Here is a 22,686-nt window from a genome sequence, read left to right on the forward strand (position 1 = left end):
CAATTTAATATCTTGTATTTTGCGTTTCGCGTCTTGTACTCTTGTAATTTTGAGTCGTTTCTCATCAATAATTTGAACCATTTTGATTGTACTTTGTACTTTTGAGCTTTTTAGTCGTTTGCGTCTTCAATTCATCGAATCTGTCTTTCATCTTCACCTTTTATTATTTAAACGAATATCACTTGTAAATAGAAAAATTGCAACTAAAAGCTTGTCTTTCTTGAAGGATAATGCTATGAAATATATGTTCGTTTTTAGCATTATCAAATATTCCCACACTTGAGCGTTGCTTGTCCTCAAGCAATATAGTCTTGAAATAAAACTTTACTAGAATCACTTCTTTATTCTTCACACTTTTTACATCAGTGATTTCTATATGGCAGTATGAACAATGATAGTAACGTTGTGGTTTACAGTCCCACATGACTATGAAAATTTAGATCCTTAAGGAAATTGGATCTTTATGAAAACACTTGATCTTTTGAAAATTAAATCTAGCTTTTACCCTAGATAAGTTTTCCAGAATAACCCTTCACCGGTGTTTGCAAATTGTTTTTGTGGGTTTCAGATTTGAAAATTTTAGCTCAAAACTTGCGGTTTTGTGTCACCTAATTGCTAACCTTGTATTAGGAAAGAAACACGTCCAGTATACTTGTTCTGTATATTACCTTTCGATAAACTACCGTCCGGTTGTAAAGGAAAGCGTTGAACAAGCAACTGTTAAGGCAATGTCCCGTGACATGCTTTTGATTATGGTCTATATCGTGTCGGATGCAATTACTATCCTTTGTAGGAGCAATAGTAAAGATCACCCTATAATATTTCGGTCTGGCATAAGGTCCTATCTTCAACCATGCTATGCAACCACCGTTCTTACGGTTGACACCTGATTTGGTTCAGGTGACCTAATGAATTCCAGGTGAATTCCTAGGATTTTACGTTCAATGGTAATGAATGCATTGAAAATGGATTTTCAGAAAACAAATCAGTTTGTAATTTTGATCAAAATATTTTCTCGTTCAAGCTCGAGTTTAGATATCATCGAATTCCATGAGTTTGAATTCTCAATCTTTAAGGTCAATCTCAAGGATTGAGTAATATCAGGCTTAAAAGCTGATTTTTGATCTTTAAGGAGATTATCCTTTCTGGGGATCTGATTCATTAGTCTTATCAAGCTAATTTGCACGGCGCCCTCCCCATTTTACGAGACAGATCCTCTCATGGTTAGGATAAGTCTGACCACATGGCGACCCTGTATGATGCTGAGGTCCGTGGATTTCCAGCTGATTTTCGAGAAAACTTTTCAAGGTTTTTCATAGACTCTACAACTGGTCTGGACGACAACTTCCTGACCTAAATCAAGAAGCGCGTGTCTTTTTCGGAAGACTTTACTTCCTTTTAATGATGGAATTGATTCATCGTGTAGATCCATCTTTCTTTCAAATATATTAAAATTTACCGGGTAAAACGGTTAATTTTGTCCAAAACAAAAGTATCTTCAATTATTTGTACAAAAATATGTGATATATGTTCTAAAGAACTTGGTAAATTTTTCCCACACTTGGCTTTTATTTTCCTTTCTTTGCTTTTTTATTGTCCTCTATTCCATTTTAAATTAATTCTAACATTTTGGGTTGTTTCTCAATTTATGTCATTTCCGAGGTAACAATAATTTCGGTGTTAACACCTAGTTTTATCGCTCATAAATTTGTATAGACATGATTTTGAGTTCATTTAATTGAAAATTTTAAAAAATTTTACTAGAATTGGGTAGTCAGTATATAAGACTAGGGCTGTTCTTTATTATCAGATAGCACTAGATTCTAATACAACTACTGCGTTACTAGTATTTTTAATGGTAACCAAGTGTATAAGTCAAAAATTTTTAAAAATTCGAAAGAATTTAACCCCTTCCCACACTTAAGATCTTGTAATGCCCTCATTTGCAAGAAATCAGTAACAATTTAAATTATTGAGGGTGATTAGCTTAGAAAAATGATTAAATTTTACCAAAGTTTCCAAACATATTGGCGTTTGTTTGCTGAATGATAAATGGTGCACATCATTTGTTCATTCCGTGTTGTTGTTACATCACATTTGTTTTTCGTTTTGTCGTCAAAATTAGTAGCTTTTGCTGAACTTAATGCCAATATTTGAAAATGCACTGTTTTACCCTGTTGTGTACAATTGACAATATACATACATACAAATAATAAAATGCATGGTAATTTGAAATGGGACTTAAAATCCCACTTTCAAATCAAATATGAAATATTAGTACAACATAATAAAAATGTTAAAACTTACATAAAAGTATCACAATATAATATGTTTTAAACATAAGTAAATAAAAATCATAAAAAGATAAAAATCATAAAAAAATCACCAACGGAACTATATCAATCTGGATAGGGGTTCCAGTTCATGTCGTCGGGCGGGTTCCATGGTTAGTTATAGGTGTACTGATAGGCCTGGTTAGGGTCGTAGAGAGTAAATGGTGGTCGTATATCGGGCTGGTGTGGAGGATAGTAAGCAGGTCGGGTCGGTACGTAGTGATCCTGAGGTAATAGCGGGCTCATGATCTGATGCTGATGATAGTGCCATCTATCATGCTGTCGTTGCCTAGAATGCTCGTACACATCCTGGGCGTGCCACTGCTCGTATCGACTATGTCTATCCTGGTTTGTCATTTATATCTCATCTATACGTTGGTAGACGTCAGTCATAGCCTCCCTAATGACATCCCTAATGTCATCTACTTCCTCCATTTCCTCATCAGAACCTCTCTCTACCTGTGGATGATTACCATCATATGGTACTGCCTGGTTGAGTCTGCTCTTTAATACCTTAGCACCCTGATAGACCTTCAATCTTAAAGTATCATCCTGTTCCCTACATACCATAAGTAGACCCCCTTGATCCCTATCTACACACAAATACTCTCCAATGAGAGTAACAAAAATACCTCCTCCTATTATTCCCCCGTCCTGTATTCCGGCTACCACTTTGGACAGATAAAAACCAACACTGTAGGGGATATTAACAAAGCTTCTATTGTTTCGAAAACACTTAAGGTAAAATAAGTTGTGTAAGGTCATTTTTTCCATGTTTAAACCTCTTTGTGTAATCGAATTAGCTAAAAATCTATGTATAATACGTAGCTCTGCTTTGTTAATATCTAAGTAGGAGTGTCTTCCTCCCAGTGAAAAAACATTATAATCTGACATACGCCTCCAGACGGGGTTCGCGTCAAAATTCCTATCTACCCGCTCCCCATGATAAATCAAATTTGTACAATCGGGTAGTAGTAATTCACCAGGAGTGTAAATCTGTAAAGCCCTGGCCATGTCCAGCATGGACATCCTGTACATCCTACGGCCAAGTATAAATCTAAGAAAACTTCTATCATCTAACCTATCTACATCCGCATTTAACGCTATAGTACTCATAAGCTCAACACACCATTCCTTATATACAGGCCTACGAATGGTGAATAAACGTTCTCAATCGGGAAAAGAAGAGCTGCCATACCTTTAGATCAGATGCAGTCTAACTGAGTTAACTAGGTGGACCCTTTCCAAAGGCTCCCAATCGATTACCCTCGGCACTTCTACATTTTTCGTTACCAGTTTAAATTTGTTACTTTGATATGTCGGGTAATCTCTCCAACTTCGATCAAATCTCAAATTGGGATGCAACTGTTCTTCATGAATCGTCGGGTGTGCTACTATCGGATGAATCGGAAATATTACGTAGGCATTAATATATTCTCGTTACGGATCATAATATGGTACGTGTTGATCAGGTTGTTGTTGTTGTTCCTGTTGTTGCTCCGGTTCATATTGCATTTCTGGTTCAAGTTCTGGAGCAGGTTGCCTAGATGATGATGATGCACCATCAGTATCGGTATTTTTCTGTAAAACACATTAAACTCAAAATTTGTGCATCCAAATATGCATTAGTGTTAGCAAAATAACAACTTGAAACAATTACCATAACATGTTCAATCAAAATTAAACTTATACACATTTTCACAATTTTAACAATTCTACACTTTTTCAAATAAGCATTTATGAAAATGTTTACAAAGTTTATAAGCATTTAACTCAAATAACATGTTAAAATAACCATTACTAGCAATTAAACAAGTTTCAAATGGCATTTACATCAATTTAATCAAGTTCATGAATTTTAGACCTAAAAAGTCCACTTTAATTCTCAAAAATCATGTTTAGGATCAAAGTTTGGATCATTTAGCTACCTAAACATGTTACACTACTTAATTTAGCAATAATTCATGACAAAAATCGGGCATAACCTGTTTATATCAAAAAGCCCCAAATTGCTCAAGAACACAATCCCTAGATTCCTAAATTTTTTTAAGTTTTTGAATTCAAATCATGTTAAATAGCATCAATCTAGGTTATACATGCATAATATACTAACAATTTAACTCTAATTACACTAGAAATTAACAAAATCAAATTAGGTAAATTATAGCTCAAGAACACTAAAAATCAAATTTAAAGAGGTTTAGGGGTGTAATCTTTACCTTCTTTGAAAAGCTTCGGAACAATTTCATGATTAGAGCAAGAAATTTGAAGAATTTTGGTGAAAAATTCAAATTTTTTGAGTGTGTTTGGGAGAATTTTCGAGTATGTGTGTGTGTTTTGTATTGAAGACAGAACTCGTCTGTCTATTTGTTTCTGGCCAGATTTCTCTCTCCATGCGATCGCATGGATTTGAAGGGGAAACCCCATGCGATCGCATGGGGTCTGCTAATTTTTTTTTTAAAAACCTTTACTAATAAAACATATAATTAATTAAAAATTAAAATTTTGTTTCTTTTTAGGATGAGGGCGTTTCGGATCGTTGTCCTAGTTCGTCCCTCGACAAAATTTTAAAAATTTGTCACGTTTTAAGCGTTGTTTTAAAAGCAAAGATTTTTTAGTTTTTTAATGTTTTTCGCATACTTTAATTCAATAAGATTAAAAATAATGATAATAAAATTTCTCGTCCCACCCTCGAGTAAAGCAATTTCGGTTCAACGACCTAGTTTTCAACTCACGACGAATTTTTAGAAATCACATTTTTTAACTTAGTGAAATAAAGTAAATTTTTGTTTTTAAATTCACACCAACCTTAAATTTAAAATGCATAAAATTAAAAATTCATATTATTAGAATTAAAAATTCACACCAAACTCATATTATATTTTTGTTTTTATACATACAAACTTATATTAAAAATATTAATTTTTTAAATATTTACAAACTTAAATATATTGATTTTAAAAAGTTTACAATATTAATTTAATATTTATATATTAATTTTAAAAACATGGTAAAAATTAAAATTAAAAATCTTTTTGGTCTTTTATCCCACTTTAATCAATCAAATATTATCAAAAATATACGCCCCTCTTTTTGGTAAAGTAATTTTGGCTATATTACCTAGTTTTACTCCTGACGAATTTCTGAAATATTTTGGGTTGATTGATTAAAGATATTTATACCTTAAGAATAAGCGGTAAATTTCGCAGTGATGTAATAAATTTTTGTATGATATCAATAATTTCGGTTACGCATACCTAATTTTATTGAATACCAATTTAATACTTTATAGCGAACGATTCAACGTTTATTATCAAAAGGGTAAAAGCAATAAATAAAAAATAAAAACTGTACATACTTACCTATGAGAAATAATTCTCAGAGACCTGCTTTAGCCGACTCATAGGAGAGTCGTGTGATTTGATTTTCCATAGCTACATAAGCATAACCTCGATTCTTCAATATCTTTTCTTCTAAACATATGAACGGTCCTTCTCTGCATAGAGTAACAAATTTGGTATTTGAATATGTTTGATTATTTGAACATTTACCTTCGTGTGACCATTTTCCGCATTTATAACATCTTTCAAGGTGTCGTGCTCTTCTTTTTGTTACGAATTTTGATTTTCCTTTACCAAAATGTATCTTATGATGATCTTTTCTAAGTTCTTTTCTTACTCCTTCCATTTTGCCTCTTATGAATGATACCAGTTCACTCGGAAGTGTGTCATTATTATGTTTAGTAATCATAGCATGTAGCATTAGACCATGGTTCAGATCAAAGGGATTCTTCATCCCGTAAAACCTAAAAAAATGAAAATTCAGAATAGGGGGAGAAGACTAGTTCTTTAGGGTCTGCTAGGGAAAGTCCATTCGGATTCCATATTCGGAAACTACACGAAAATAGAATATCTAACTCTAACAGAAATACATATTACCCTAAAAAGATTCGAACCTTCCCACACTTTGTTAGCTGTGGTGTCGAAATTGTGATTAACTTCATCTTCAACTTCCATTAGATTATCTATGTAATGTTGAACTATGTGACCATTTGTAGTGACTCGAACTTTTCCATGTTTATATATATTAATTGAGATTGATATTTACATGATTAAATGTTTCCAACATGTTAAGCAATCAAAATTGTTAAGACTTGATTAATTGAAATATGTTTCATATAGACAATTGACCACCCAAGTTGACCGGTGATTCACGAACGTTAAAACTTGTAAAAACTATATGATGACATATATATGGATATATATATATAGTTAACATGATACTATGATAAGTAAACATATCATTAAGTATATTAACAATGAACTACATATGTAAAAACAAGACTACTAACTTAATGATTTTTAAACGAGACATATATGTAACGATTATTGTTGTAAAGACATTTAATGTATATATATATATATATATATATATCATATTAAGAGATATTCATACATGATAATATCATGATAATATAATAATTTAAAATCTCATTTGATATTATAAACATTGGGTTAACAACATTTAACAAGATCGTTAACCTAAAGGTTTCAAAACAACACTTACATGTAACGACTAACGATGACTTAACGACTCAGTTAAAATGTATATACATGTAGTGTTTTAATATGTATTTATACACTTTTGAAAGACTTCAATACACTTATCAAAATACTTCTACTTAACAAAAATGCTTACAATTACATCCTCGTTCAGTTTCATCAACAATTCTACTCGTATGCACCCGTATTCGTACTCGTACAATACACAGCTTTTAGATGTATGTACTAGTGGTATATACACTCCAATGATTAGCTCTTAGCAGCCCATGTGAGTCACCTAACACATGTGGGAACCATCATTTGGAAACTAGCATGAAATATCTCATAAAATTACAAAAATATGAGTAATCATTCATGACTTATTTACATGAAAACAAAATTACATATCCTTTATATCTAATCCATACACCAACGACCAAAAACACCTACAAACACTTTCATTCTTCAATTTTCTTCATCTAATTGATCTCTCTCAAGTTCTATCTTCAAGTTCTAAGTGTTCTTCATAAATTCTACAAGTTCTAGTTACATAAAATCAAGAATACTTTCAAGTTTGCTAGCTCACTTCCAATCTTGTAAGGTGATCATCCAACCTCAAGAAATCTTTATTTCTTACAGTAGGTTATCATTCTAATACAAGGTAATAATCATATTAAAACTTTGGTTCAATTTCTATAACTATAATAATCTTATTTCAAGTGATGATCTTACTTGAACTTGTTTTCATGTCATGATTCTGCTTCAAGAACTTCGAGCCATCCAAGGATCCGTTGAAGCTAGATCCATTTTTCTCTTTTCCAGTAGGTTTATCCAAGGAACTTAAGGTAGTAATGATATTCATAACATCATTCGATTCATACATATAAAGCTATCTTATTCGAAGGTTTAAACTTGTAATCACTAGAACATAGTTTAGTTAATTCTAAACTTATTCGCAAACAAAAGTTAATCCTTCTAAATTGAATTTTAAAATCAACTAAACACATGTTCTATATCTATATGATATGCTAACTTAATGATTTAAAACCTGGAAACACGAAAAACACCGTAAAACCGGATTTACGCCGTCGTAGTAACACCGCGGGCTGTTTTGTGTTAGTTAATTAAAAACTATGATAAACTTTGATTTAAAAGTTGTTATTCTGAGAAAATGATTTTTATTATGAACATGAAACTATATCCAAAAATTATGGTTAAACTCAAAGTGGAAGTATGTTTTCTAAAATGGTCATCTAGACGTCGTTCTTTCGACTAAAATGACTACCTTTACAAAAATGACTTGTAACTTATTTTTCCGACTATAAAATTATACTTTTTTCTGTTTAGATTCATAAAATAGAGTTCAATATGAAACCATAGCAATTTGATTCACTCAAAACGGATTTAAAATGAAGAAGTTATGGGTAAAACAAGATTGGATAATTTTTCTCATTTTAGCTACGTGAAAATTGGTAACAAATCTATTCCAACCATAACTTAATCAACTTGTATTGTATATTATGTAATCTTGAGATACCATAGACACGTATACAATGTTTCGACCTATCATGTCGACACATCTATATATATTTCGGAACAACCATAGACACTCTATATGTGAATGTTGGAGTTAGCTATACAGGGTTGAGGTTGATTCCAAAATATATATAGTTTGAGTTGTGATCAATACTGAGATACGTATACACTGGGTCGTGGATTGATTCAAGATAATATTTATCGATTTATTTCTGTACATCTAACTGTGGACAACTAGTTGTAGGTTACTAACGAGGACAGCTGACTTAATAAACTTAAAACATCAAAATATATTAAAAGTGTTGTAAATATATTTTGAACATACTTTGATATATATGTATATATTGTTATAGGTTCGTGAATCAACCAGTGGCCAAGTCTTACTTCCCGACGAAGTAAAAATCTGTGAAAGTGAGTTATAGTCCCACTTTTAAAATCTAATATTTTTGGAATGAGAATACATGCAGGTTTTATAAATGATTTACAAAATAGACACAAGTACGTGAAACTACATTCTATGGTTGAATTATCGAAATCGAATATGCCCCTTTTTATTAACTATGGTAATCTAAGAATTAGGGAACAGACACCCTAATTGACGCGAATCCTAAAGATAGATCTATTGGGCCTAACAAACCCCATCCAAAGTACCGGATGCTTTAGTACTTCGAAATTTATATCATATCCGAAGGGTGTCCTGGAATGATGTGGATATTCTTATATATGCATCTTGTTAATGTCGGTTACCAGGTGTTCACCATATGAATGACTTTTATCTCTATGTATGGGATGTGTATTGAAATATGAAATCTTGTGGTCTATTATTATGATTTGATATATATAGGTTAAACATATAACTCACCAACATTTTTGTTGACGTTTTAAGTATGTTTATTCTCAGGTGATTATTAAGAGCTTCCGCTGTCGCATACTTAAATAAGGACGAGATTTGGAGTCCATGCTTGTATGATATTGTGTAAAAACTGCATTCAAGAAACTTATTTTGTTGTAACATATTTGTATTGTAAACCATTATGTAATGGTCGTGTGTAAACAGGATATTTTAGATTATCATTATTTGATAATCTACGTAAAGCTTTTTAAACCTTTATTGATGAAATAAAGGTTATGGTTTGTTTTAAAATGAATGCAGTCTTTGAAAAACGTCTCATATAGAGGTCAAAACCTCTCAACGAAATCAATTAATATGGAACGTTTTTAATCAATAAGAACGGGACATTTCAGTTGGTATCCGAGCATTGGTCTTAGAGAACCAGAATTTTGCGTTAGTGTGTCTTATCGAGTTTGTTAGGATGCATTAGTGAGTCTGGACTTCGACCGTGTTTACTTGAAAAATGATTGCTTAACAAATTTTGTTGGAAACTATATTTTTTTTTTTAACATGTGAATATTATGTGATATATTAATCTCTTAACGCGTTTGATATTATGTGATAGATGTCTACCTCTAGAACAAGTCCCATTGACTCACCTAATAATAATGAAGAGTCAAATGTAAATTGGAATGATTCGTGGACTGATTCACAAGTTCCCGAAGAGGAACCGGAAGAAGAGTCGGAACCGGAAGAAGAATCGGAACCGGAAGAAGAATCGGAACCGGATGAAGAAATAGAACCGGTGGAGGAAATAATAAAACGGTTAAGGAAAAGAAAATCCTCAACCAACCGACCAAGGTTAATTATGGTCAATGGTGTTTCCTCCAAGGAAGCAAAATATTGGGAGGATTACCAATTCTCCGATGAATCGGATTCCGACGAGAATTCCGATGATGTTATAGAAATTACCCCAACTGAATTTAAAAAGGCAAAAGAAAATAATAAGGGAAAGGGCATAAAAATAGAGAAATCTAATTCCAACCCCGATGAACTTTATATGTATCGTCAACCCCCGAAGTCCTTAAGTTGTAACAATGATCCAGGAACCTCTAAACCACCAGGTTTTCTAAACCAATGTGGAAAACGACGGCTCGTATTAGGGGAACATCATATATCCCTAGAAACTTGGCAAAACGAATAAAAACCGAAGAAGAAGAAACAAGCGAGTCGGAATAAGATAGTTGTATTCGTGTGGTGTAATATATGTAATATAGTGTGCTTATTCTTTATGATATATGTAAAAATTGCTTGTATTAATAAGTATTTTTTTTTATGAATCTAACTCTTGTCTATTTTACAGTATAAAAACACAAAATGGATAGACAACCCAATATTTTAAGAGACCTACCCGGAGACATGATTGATGAAATCTTGTCTAGAGTCGGTCAGAATTCTTCAGCACAACTATTTAAGGCGAGATCAGTTTGTAAGACATTCGAAGAACGTTCCAAGAATGCCTTGGTTTATAAAAGGCTTTCGTTCGAAAGATGGGGGATATTGTAGTGACCCGAACTTTTCCATGTTTATATATATTAATTGAGATTGATATTTACATGATTAAATGTTTCCAACATGTTAAGCAATCAAACTTGTTAAGACTTGATTAATTGAAATATGTTTCATATAGACAATTGACCACCCAAGTTGACCGGCGATTCACGAACGTTAAAACTTGTAAAAACGACATGACGATATATATATGGATATACATATGGTTAACATGAGATTATGATAAGTAAGTATCTCCATAAGTATATTAACAATGAGTTATATACATATAAACAAGACTACTAACTTAAGGATTTCGAAACGAGACATATATGTAACGATTATCGTTGTAACGACATTTAAATGTATATATATCATATTAAGATATATTAATATATCATAATATCATGATAATATAATAATTTAACATCTCATTAGATATAATAATCAATGGGTTAACAACATTAATTGAGATCGTTAACTTAAAGGTTTCAAAACAACACTTACATGTAACGACTAACGATGACTTAATGACGCAGTTAAAATGTATATACATGTAGTGTATTTAGATGTATTAAAATACTTTTGGAAGACTTCAAGACATATATCAAAACACTCATACTTAATGAAAATGGTTACAGTTACTTTTCCATTCTTTTCTTTCATCAAGAATTCTAGTCATATTCTTACCCGTATTATACACAGCTTCAAAACGTACTTACTATGAGTATATACCAATAGGAACTAGTATGGGATTCCACTCTTGATTATGTCATGTATGACTAATCAATTTTAACTTCTACCATGAGCTAGTCAACTAACTAGAACTCCTTTTAACCCCACTCACCACTCACCAATTACCACTCATCATTCACTCCATTTCACTTCCAATTCTCTTTCTAATTCTCTCTCAACACACACACACACACTATTATGAACGTATTTTTCCAGTAGTTAATCATCATCTTCATCAAAAATCACTTCAAGAATCAAGCTATAATCATCATAGGAAGAACACTTCAAGAACACTTCAAAAATCCCTTCAAGTTTACTAATTTACTTCCAAGCTTTCTAATCTATTCCAAGTAATCATCTAAGATCAAGAAACCTTTTTTATATACAGTAGGTTATCTTTCTTATTCAAGGTAATATTCATATTCAAACTATGATTCAATTTCTATAACTATAAACTATCTTAATTCGAGTAAAAATCTTACTTGAACTTGTTTTTGTGTCATGATCCTACTTCAAGAACTTTCAAGCCATCCAAGATCCTTTGAAGCTAGATCATTTCTTGTCACTTTCAGTAGGTTTACCTACTAAACTTGAGGTAGTAATGATGTTCATAACATCATTCGATTCATATATATAAAACTATCTTATTCGAAGGTTTAAACTAGTAATCACTAGAACATAGTTTAGTTAATTCTAAACTTGTTCGCAAACAAAAGTTAATCCTTCTAACTTGACTTTTAAAATTAACTACACACATGTTCTATATCTATATGATATGCTAACTTAATGATTTAAAACCTGGAAACACGAAAAACACCGTAAAACCGAATTTACGCCGTCGTAGTAACACCGCGGGCTGTTTTGGGTTAGTTAATTAAAAACTATGATAAACTTTGATTTAAAAGTTGTTATTCTGAGAAAATGATTTTTATTATGAACATAAAACTATGTCCAAAAATTATGGTTTAACTCAAAGTGGAAGTATGTTTTCTAAAATGGTCATCTAGACGTCGTTCTTTCGACTGAAATGACTACCTTTACAAAAATGACATGTAACTTATTTTTCCGACTATAAACCTGTACTTTTCTGTTTAGATTCATAAAATAGAGTTCAATATGAAACCATAGCAATTTGATTCACTCAAAACAGATTTAAAATGAAGAAGTTATGGGTAAAACAAGATTGAATAATTTTTCTCATTTTGGCTACGTGAAAATTGGTAACAAATCTATTCCAACCATAACTTAATCAACTTGTATTGTATATTATGTAATCTTGAGATACTATAGACACGTATACAATGTTTCGACCTATCATGTCGACACATCTATATATATTTCGGAACAACCATAGACACTCTATATGTGAATGTTGGAGTTAGCTATACAGGGTTGAGGTTGATTCCAAAATATATATAGTTTGAGTTATGATCAATACTGAGATACGTATACACTGGGTCGTGGATTGATTCAAGATAATATTTATCGATTTATTTATGTACATCTAACTGTGGACAACTAGTTGTAGGTTACTAACGAGGACAGCTGACTTAATAAACTTAAAACATCAAAATATATTAAAAGTGTTGTAAATATATTTTAAACATACTTTGATATATATGTATTTATTGTTATAGGTTCGTGAATCAACCAGTGGCCAAGTCTTACTTCCCGACGAAGTAAAAATCTGTGAAAGTGAGTTATAGTCCCACTTTTAAAATCTAATATTTTTGGGATGAGAATACATGCAGGTTTTATAAATGATTTACAAAATAGACACAAGTACGTGAAACTACATTCTATGGTTGAATTATCGAAATCGAATATGCCCCTTTTTATTAAGTCTGGTAATCTAAGAATTAGGGAACAGACACCCTAATTGACGCGAATCCTAAAGATAGATCTATTGGGCCTAACAAACCCCATCCAAAGTACCGGATGCTTTAGTACTTCGAAATTTATATCATATCCGAAGGGTGTCCCGGAATGATGGGGATATTCTTATATATATGCATCTTGTTAATGTCGGTTACCAGGTGTTCACCATATGAATGATTTTTATCTCTATGTATGGGATGTGTATTGAAATATGAAATCTTGTGGTCTATTGTTACGATTTGATATATATAGGTTAAACCTATAACTCACCAACATTTTTGTTGACGTTTAAAGCATGTTTATTCTCAGGTGAATACTAAGAGATTTCGCTGTTGCATACTAAAATAAGGACAAGATTTGGAGTCCATGTTTGTATGATATTGTGTAAAAACTGCATTCAAGAAACTGATTTCGATGTAACATATTTGTATTGTAAACCATTATGTAATGGTCGTGTGTAAACAGGATATTTTAGATTATCATTATTTGATAATCTACGTAAAGCTTTTTAAACCTTTATTTATGAAATAAAGGTTATGGTTTGTTTTAAAAATGAATGCAGTCTTTGAAAAACGTCTCATATAGAAGTCAAAACCTCGCAACGAAATCAGTTAATATGGAACGTTTTTAATCAATAAGAACGGGACATTTCAGTTGGTATCCGAGCGTTGGTCTTAGAGAACCAGAAAATTTGCATTAGTGTGTCTTATCGAGTTTGTTAGGATGCATTAGTGAGTCTGGACTTCGACCGTGTTTTTTTTAAAAATGATTGCTTAACATTTTTGTTGGAAACTATATATTTTTAACATATGAATATTATGTGATATATTAATCTCTTAACGTGTTTGATATTATGTGATAGATGTCTACCTCTAGAACAAGTCCCATTGACTCACCTAATAATAATGAAGAGTCAAATGTAAATTGGAATGATTCGTGAACTGATTCACAAGTTCCCGAAGAGGAACCGGAAGAAGAGTCGGAACCGGAAGAAGAATCGGAACCGGAAGAAGAATCGGAACCGGAAGAAGAAATAGAACCGGTGGGGGAAATAATAAAACGGTTAAGTAAAAGAGAATCCTCAACCAACCGACCAAGGTTAATTATGGTCAATGGTGTTTCCGCCAAGGAAGCAAAATATTGGGAGGATTACCAATTCTCCGATGAATCGGATTCCGACGAGAATTCCGATGATGTTATAGAAATTACCCCAACTGAATTTAAAAAGGCAAAAGAAAATAATAAGGGAAAGGGCATAAAAATAGAGAAATCTAATTCCAACCCCGATGAACTTTATATGTATCGTTAACCCCCGAAGTCCTTAAGTTGTAACAATGACCCGGGAACCTCTAAACCACCAGGTTTTTCTAAACCAATGTGGACAACGACGGCTCGTATTAGGGGAACATCATATATCCCTAGAAACTTGGCAAAACGAACCAAAACCGAACAAGAAGAAACGAGCGAGTCGGAATAAGATAGTTGTATTCGTGTGGTGTAATAAATGTAATATAGTGTGCTTATGCTTTATGATATATGTAAAAATTGCTTGTATTAATAAGTATTTTTTTTTATGAATCTAACTCTTGTCTATTTTACAGTATAAAAACACAAAATGGATAGACAACCCAATATTTTAAGAGACCTACCCGGAGACATGATTGATGAAATCTTGTCTAGAGTCGGTCAGAATTCCTCGGCACAACTATTTAAGGCGAGATCAGTTTGTAAGACATTCGAAGAACGTTCCAAGAATGCCTTGGTTTATAAAAGGCTTTCATTCGAAAGATGGGGGATATCACATTGGGAAATCCATAAGTTACGATGTGTTTACTTTGACGCATATATTGCGGGGAACCCAAATGCTATTTTACGCAACGGGTTAAGAAATTATTTTGACTCAGTATATCCGAATATAGGACTTCGTGATTTAGAAAAAGCGGCTAACATGCAACATAAAGAAGCATGTTATGCTTACGGGTTAGTAATGTTCGCTTCTCACCAAAGTGAGATCAAGAACATCGGGCTACAACTATTAAACAAAACGTTCCCACAAGTGACGGAGTCGGTAATTGGGGTAAGAAATGAGGTTTTTAGGTTATTACGAGACTGTTGGTCATTACGTAACCCTCGTCCCTTTGACGAAGTTACAACACGCTGTCTTATCAACGGCCATAATGGATATGTTTCACAAGACCAAGGATGGGAAGTAGTCCTAGTAAAACCAGAATGCATGACTTGTTTCTGGACGTATGAATTACGTGTCTTTATTGCCTTTGCTGAACGACTTGTGTACTAGCTAGAATTATCTTCACAACTATCTTGTATCAAAGTTATTGTGTGCTATATTTCATGCTTTATGTAAAATAAGCGGTATTGTAAGTTTATAAAATATTGTATAAAAGTTTGAACGCGAAATATTATTACAATCAGTTTTTCATATAGAATTGTAGTAGTTGAATTGTATATTAGCTACTAAGTATGAACTTAACGGGTAGGTACTACCCGAATTTAAACTTATAAATCGCTAATATGAAGAAAAACCTTTTATAAATGAGTTCATATTATGCTACAAAATACTATTAACTACTCTTAATATTCTGTATGATTTACTTGTTCCATTTGACTATTTTGAAGGAAATGGCACCGACTACTCGACACACCGTGAATATGAATGAAGAGGAATTCCGTACTTTTCTAGCTTCAAACATAGCCGTAGTACAGGCTGCGCTACATACCAACAATAACCTTGGATCTGGCAGTACAGGAAATCGTGTAGGATGCACCTACAAAGAATTCACTGCCTGCAAACCTTTGGAATTTGATGGAACCGAAGGACCGATCGGATTGAAACGGTGGACCGAGAAGGTCGAATCGGTGTTTGCCATAAGTAAGTGTACTGAAGAGGACAAAGTGAAGTACGCTACGCATACCTTCACAGGTTCTGCGTTAACATGGTGGAATACCTATCTAGAGCAAGTGGGACAAGATGATGCGTACGCGCTACCGTGGTCAGCATTCAAGCACTTGATGAACGAGAAGTACCGTCCCAGAACCGAGGTCAATAAGCTCAAGACAGAACTTAGAGGGTTACGAACCCAAGGATTTGATATTACCACGTACGAAAGACAATTTACAGAATTGTGCCTATTGTGTCCGGGAGCATTCGAAGATGAGGAAGAGAAGATCGACGCGTTTGTGAAAGGATTACCGGAATGAATCCAAGAAGATATAAGTTCACACGAGCCCTCCTCCATACAACATTCATGTAGAATGGCTCACAAACTAGTGAACCAGATTGAAGAAAGAATTAAAGAACAGACTGCTGAAGAGGCCAATGTGAAGCAAGTCAAAAGAAAGTGGGAGGAAAACGGTGATAAGAATCACCAATACAACAACAACAGCAATTACAACAATAATCGCAACAATTATCCCAACAATCGCAACATCAATCGCAACTACAACAAACGGCCCAACAACAACAACAAAAACAACAACAACAACAACAACAACAGCAACTACAACAATCATCCCAACAACAATAATAACTGCAACAACAACAACAATCAGAAGCAGCTATGCCAAAGGTGTGAAAAGTATCACTCGGGGTTCTGCACCAAATTTTGCAACAAGTGTAAAAGAAATGGTCATAGCACGGCAAAGTGTGAGGTCTACGGACCAGGGGTTAATAGAACGAAAGGAACAAATGGTGTCGGAATGAGTAATGGCGGAGCAAGTAGTGACGGAGCAAGTTATGCCAATGTAGTTTGTTATAAATGTGGAAAACCGGGCCACATTATTAGAAATTGCCCGAACCAGGAGAACACGAATGGACAAGGCCGCGGAAGAGTTTTCAATATTAATGCGGCAGAGGCACAGGAAGACCCGGAGCTTGTTACGGGTACGTTTCTTATTGACAATAAATCTGCTTACGTTTTATTTGATTCGGGTGCGGATAGAAGCTATATGAGTAGAGATTTTTGTGCTAAATTAAGTTGTCCATTGACGCCTTTGGATAGTAAATTTTTACTCGAATTAGCAAATGGTAAATTAATTTCAGCAGATAATATATGTCGGAATCGAGAAATTAAACTGGTTAGCGAAACATTTAAGATTGATTTGATACCAGTAGAGTTAGGGAGTTTTGATGTGATAATCGGTATGGACTGGTTGAAAGAAGTGAAAGCAGAGATCGTTTGTTACAAAAATGCAATTCGCATTATACGAGAAAAAGGAAAACCCTTAATGGTGTACGGAGAAAAGGGCAACACGAAGCTACATATTATTAGTAATTTGAAGGCACAAAAACTAATAAGAAAAGGTTGCTATGCTGTTCTAGCACACGTCGAGAAAGTACAAACTGAAGAAAAGAGCATCAATGATGTTCCCATTGCAAAAGAATTTCCCGATGTATTTCCGAAAGAATTACCGGGATTACCCCCACAGCGATCTGTTGAATTTCAAATAGATCTTGTACCAGGAGCTGCACCAATAGCTCGTGCTCCTTACAGACTCGCACCCAGCGAGATGAAAGAACTGCAAAGCCAATTACAAGAACTTTTAGGGCGTGGTTTCATTCGACCAAGCACATCACCGTGGGGAGCTCCTGTTTTGTTTGTCAAGAAGAAAGATGGTACATTCAGGTTGTGTATCGACTACCGAGAGTTGAACAAACTTACCATCAAGAACCGCTACCCACTACCGAAAATCGACGACTTATTTGATCAACTACAAGGCTCGTCTGTTTATTCAAAGATTGACTTACGTTCTGGGTATCATCAAATGCGGGTGAAAGAAGATGATATTCCAAAGACTGCTTTCAGAACACGTTACGGTCATTACGAGTTTATGGTCATGCCGTTTGGTTTAACTAATGCACCAGCTGTGTTCATGGACCTTATGAACCGAGTGTGTGGACCATACCTTGACAAGTTTGTCATTGTTTTTTTCATTGATGACATACTTATTTACTCAAAGAATGACCAAGAACACGGTGAACATTTGAGAAAGGTGTTAGAAGTATTGAGGAAGGAAGAATTGTACGCTAAGTTTTCAAAGTGTGCATTTTGGTTGGAAGAAGTTCAATTCCTCGGTCACATAGTGAACAAAGAAGGTATTAAGGTGGATCCGGCAAAGATAGAAACTGTTGAAAAGTGGGAAACCCCGAAAACTCCGAAACACATACGCCAGTTTTTAGGACTAGCTGGTTACTACAGAAGGTTCATCCAAGACTTTTCCAGAATAGCAAAACCCTTGACTGCATTAACGCATAAAGGGAAGAAATTTGAATGGAATGATGAACAAGAGAAAGCGTTTCAGTTATTGAAGAAAAAGCTAACTACGGCACCTATATTGTCATTGCCTGAAGGGAATGATGATTTTGTGATTTATTGTGACGCATCAAAGCAAGGTCTCGGTTGTGTATTAATGCAACGAACGAAGGTGATTGCTTATGCGTCTAGACAATTGAAGATTCACGAACAAAATTATACGACGCATGATTTGGAATTAGGCGCTGTTGTTTTTGCATTAAAGACTTGGAGGCACTACTTATATGGGGTCAAAAGTATTATATATACTGACCACAAAAGTCTTCAACACATATTTAATCAGAAATAACTGAATATGAGGCAGCGTAGGTGGATTGAATTATTGAATGATTACGAATTTGAGATTCGTTACCACTCGGGGAAGGCAAATGTGGTAGCCGATGCCTTGAGCAGGAAGGACAGAGAACCCATTCGAGTAAAATCTATGAATATAATGATTCATAATAACCTTACTACTCAAATAAAGGAGGCGCAACAAGGAGTTTTAAAAGAGGGAAATTTAAAGGATGAAATACCCAAAGGATCGGAGAAACATCTTAATATTCGGGAAGACGGAACCCGATATAGGGCTGAAAGGATTTGGGTACCAAAATTTGGAGATATGAGAGAAATGGTACTTAGAGAAGCTCATAAAACCAGATACTCAATACATCCTTATTTTTGGTGGCCTGGTATGAAAGCCGATGTTGCTAAATACGTAGGAGAATGTTTGACGTGTTCTAAGGTCAAAGCTGAGCATCAGAAACCATCAGGTCTACTTCAACAACCCGAAATCCCGGAATGGAAATGGGAAAACATTACCATGGATTTCATCACTAAATTGCCAAGGACTGCAAGTGGTTTTGATACTATTTGGGTAATAGTTGATCGTCTCACCAAATCAGCACATTTCCTGCCAATAAGAGAAGATGACAAGATGGAGAAGTTAGCACGACTGTATTTGAAGGAAGTCGTCTCCAGACATGGAATACCAATCTCTATTATCTCTGATAGGGATGGCAAATTTATTTCAAGATTCTGGCAGACATTACAGCAAGCATTAGGAACTCGTCTAGACATGAGTACTGCCTATCATCCACAAACTGATGGGCAGAGCAAAAGGACGATACAAACGCTTGAAGACATGCTACGAGCATGTGTTATTGATTTCGGAAATAGTTGGGATCGACATCTACCATTAGCAGAATTTTCCTACAACAACAGCTACCATTCAAGCATTGAGATGGCGCCGTTTGAAGCACTTTATGGTAGCAAGTGCAGGTCTCCGATTTGTTAGAGTGAAGTGGGGGATAGACAGATTACGGGTCCGGAGATTATACAAGAAACTACCGAGAAGATCATCCAAATTCAACAACGGTTGAAAACCGCCCAAAGTCGACAAAAGAGCTACGCTGAAATTAAAAGAAAAGATATAGAATTTGAAATTGGAGAGATGGTCATGCTTAAAGTTGCACCTTGGAAAGTCGTTGTTCGATTTGGTAAACGAGGGAAATTAAATCCAAGGTATATTGGACCATTCAAGATTATTGATCGTGTCGGACCAGGAGCTTACCGACTTGAGTTACCTCAACAACTCGCGGCTGTACATAACACTTTCCACGTCTCGAATTTGAAGAAATGTTTTGCTAAAGAAGATCTCACTATTCCATTAGATGAAATCCAAATCAACGAAAAACTCCAATTCATCGAAGAACCCGTCGAAATAATGGATCCTGAGGTTAAAAGACTTAAGCAAAACAAGATACCAATTGTTAAGGTTTGATGGAATGCTCGTAGAGGACCCGAGTTCACCTGGGAGCGTGAAGATCAGATGAAGAAGAAATACCCGCATTTATTTCTAGAAGATTCGTCAACACCTTCAACAGCTTAAAATTTCGGGACGAAATTTATTTAACGGGTAGGTACTGTAGTGACCCGAACTTTTCCAAGTTTATATATATTAATTGAGATTGATATTTACATGATTAAATTTTTCCAACATGTTAAGCAATCAAACTTGTTAAGACTTGATTAATTGAAATATGTTTCATATAGACAATTGACCACCCAAGTTGACCGGCGATTCACGAACGTTAAAACTTGTAAAAACGACATGACGATATATATATGGATATACATATGTTTAACATGAGATTATGATAAGTAAGTATCTCCATAAGTATATTAACAATGAGTTATATACATATAAACAAGACTACTAACTTAAGGATTTCGAAACGAGACATATATGTAACGATTATCGTTGTAACGATATTTAAATGTATATATATCATATTAAGATATATTAATATATCATAATATCATGATAATATAATAATTTAACATCTCATTAGATATAATAAACAATGGGTTAAAATATTAATTGAGATCGTTAACTTAAAGGTTTCAAAACAACACTTACATGTAACGACTAACGATGACTTAACGACGCAGTTAAAATGTATATACATGTAGTGTATTTAGATGTATTAAAATACTTTTGGAAGACTTCAAGACATATATCAAAACACTCATACTTAACGAAAATGGTTACAGTTACTTTTCCATTCTTTTCTTTCATCAAGAATTCTAGTCGTATTCTTACCCGTATTATACACAGCTTCAAAACGTACTTACTATGAGTATATACCAATAGGAACTAGCATGGGATTCCACTCTTGATTATGTCATGTATGACTAATCAATTTTAACTTCTACCATGAGCTAGTCAACTAACTAGAACTCCTTTTAACCCCACTCACCACTCACTAATTACCACTCATCATTCACTCCATTTCACTTCCAATTCTCTTTCTAATTCCCTTTCAACACACACACACTATTATGAACGTATTTTTCCAGTAGTTAATCATCATCTTCATCAAAAATCACTTCAAGAATCAAGCTATAATCATCATAGGAAGAACACTTCAAGAACACTTCAAAAATCCCTTCAAGTTTACTAATTTACTTCCAAGCTTTCTAATCCATTCCAAGTAATCATCTAAGATCAAGAAACCTTTGTTTAATACAGTAGGTTATCTTTCTTATTCAAGGTAATATTCATATTCAAACTATGATTCAATTTCTATAACTATAAACTATCTTAATTCGAGTAAAAATCTTACTTGAACTTGTTTTTGTGTCATGATCCTACTTCAAGAACTTTCAAGCCATCCAAGATCCTTTGAAGCTAGATCATTTCTTGTCACTTCCAGTAGGTTTACCTACTAAACTTGAGGTAGTAATGATGTTCATAACATCATTCGATTCATATATATAAAACTATCTTATTCGAAGGTTTAAACTCGTAATCACTAGAACATAGTTTAGTTAATTCTAAACTTGTTCGCAAACAAAAGTTAATCCTTCTAACTTGACTTTTAAAATTAACTACACACATGTTCTATATCTATATGATATGCTAACTTAATGATTTAAAACCTGGAAACACGAAAAACACCGTAAAACCGGATTTACGCCGTCGTAGTAACACCGCGGGCTGTTTTGGGTTAGTTAATTAAAAACTATGATAAACTTTGATTTAAAAGTTGTTATTCTGAGAAAATGATTTTTATTATGAACATGAAACTATATCCAAAAATTATGGTTAAACTCAAAGTGGAAGTATGTTTTCTAAAATGGTCATCTAGACGTCGTTCTTTCGACTGAAATGACTACCTTTACAAAAATTACTTGTAACTTATTTTTTCGACAATAAACCTATACTTTTCTGTTTAGATTCATAAAATAGAGTTCAATATGAAACCATAGCAATTTGATTCACTCAAAACGGATTTAAAATGAAGAAGTTATGGGCAAAACAAGATTGGATAATTTTTCTCATTTTAGCTACGTGAAAATTGGTAACAAATCTATTCCAACCATAACTTAATCAACTTGTATTGTATATTATGTAATCTTGAGATACCATAGACACGTATACAATGTTTCGACCTATCATGTCGACA

This window comes from Rutidosis leptorrhynchoides, chromosome 4 (genome assembly GCF_046630445.1).
Source record: "Rutidosis leptorrhynchoides isolate AG116_Rl617_1_P2 chromosome 4, CSIRO_AGI_Rlap_v1, whole genome shotgun sequence".
Lineage (NCBI taxonomy): Eukaryota > Viridiplantae > Streptophyta > Magnoliopsida > Asterales > Asteraceae > Rutidosis > Rutidosis leptorrhynchoides.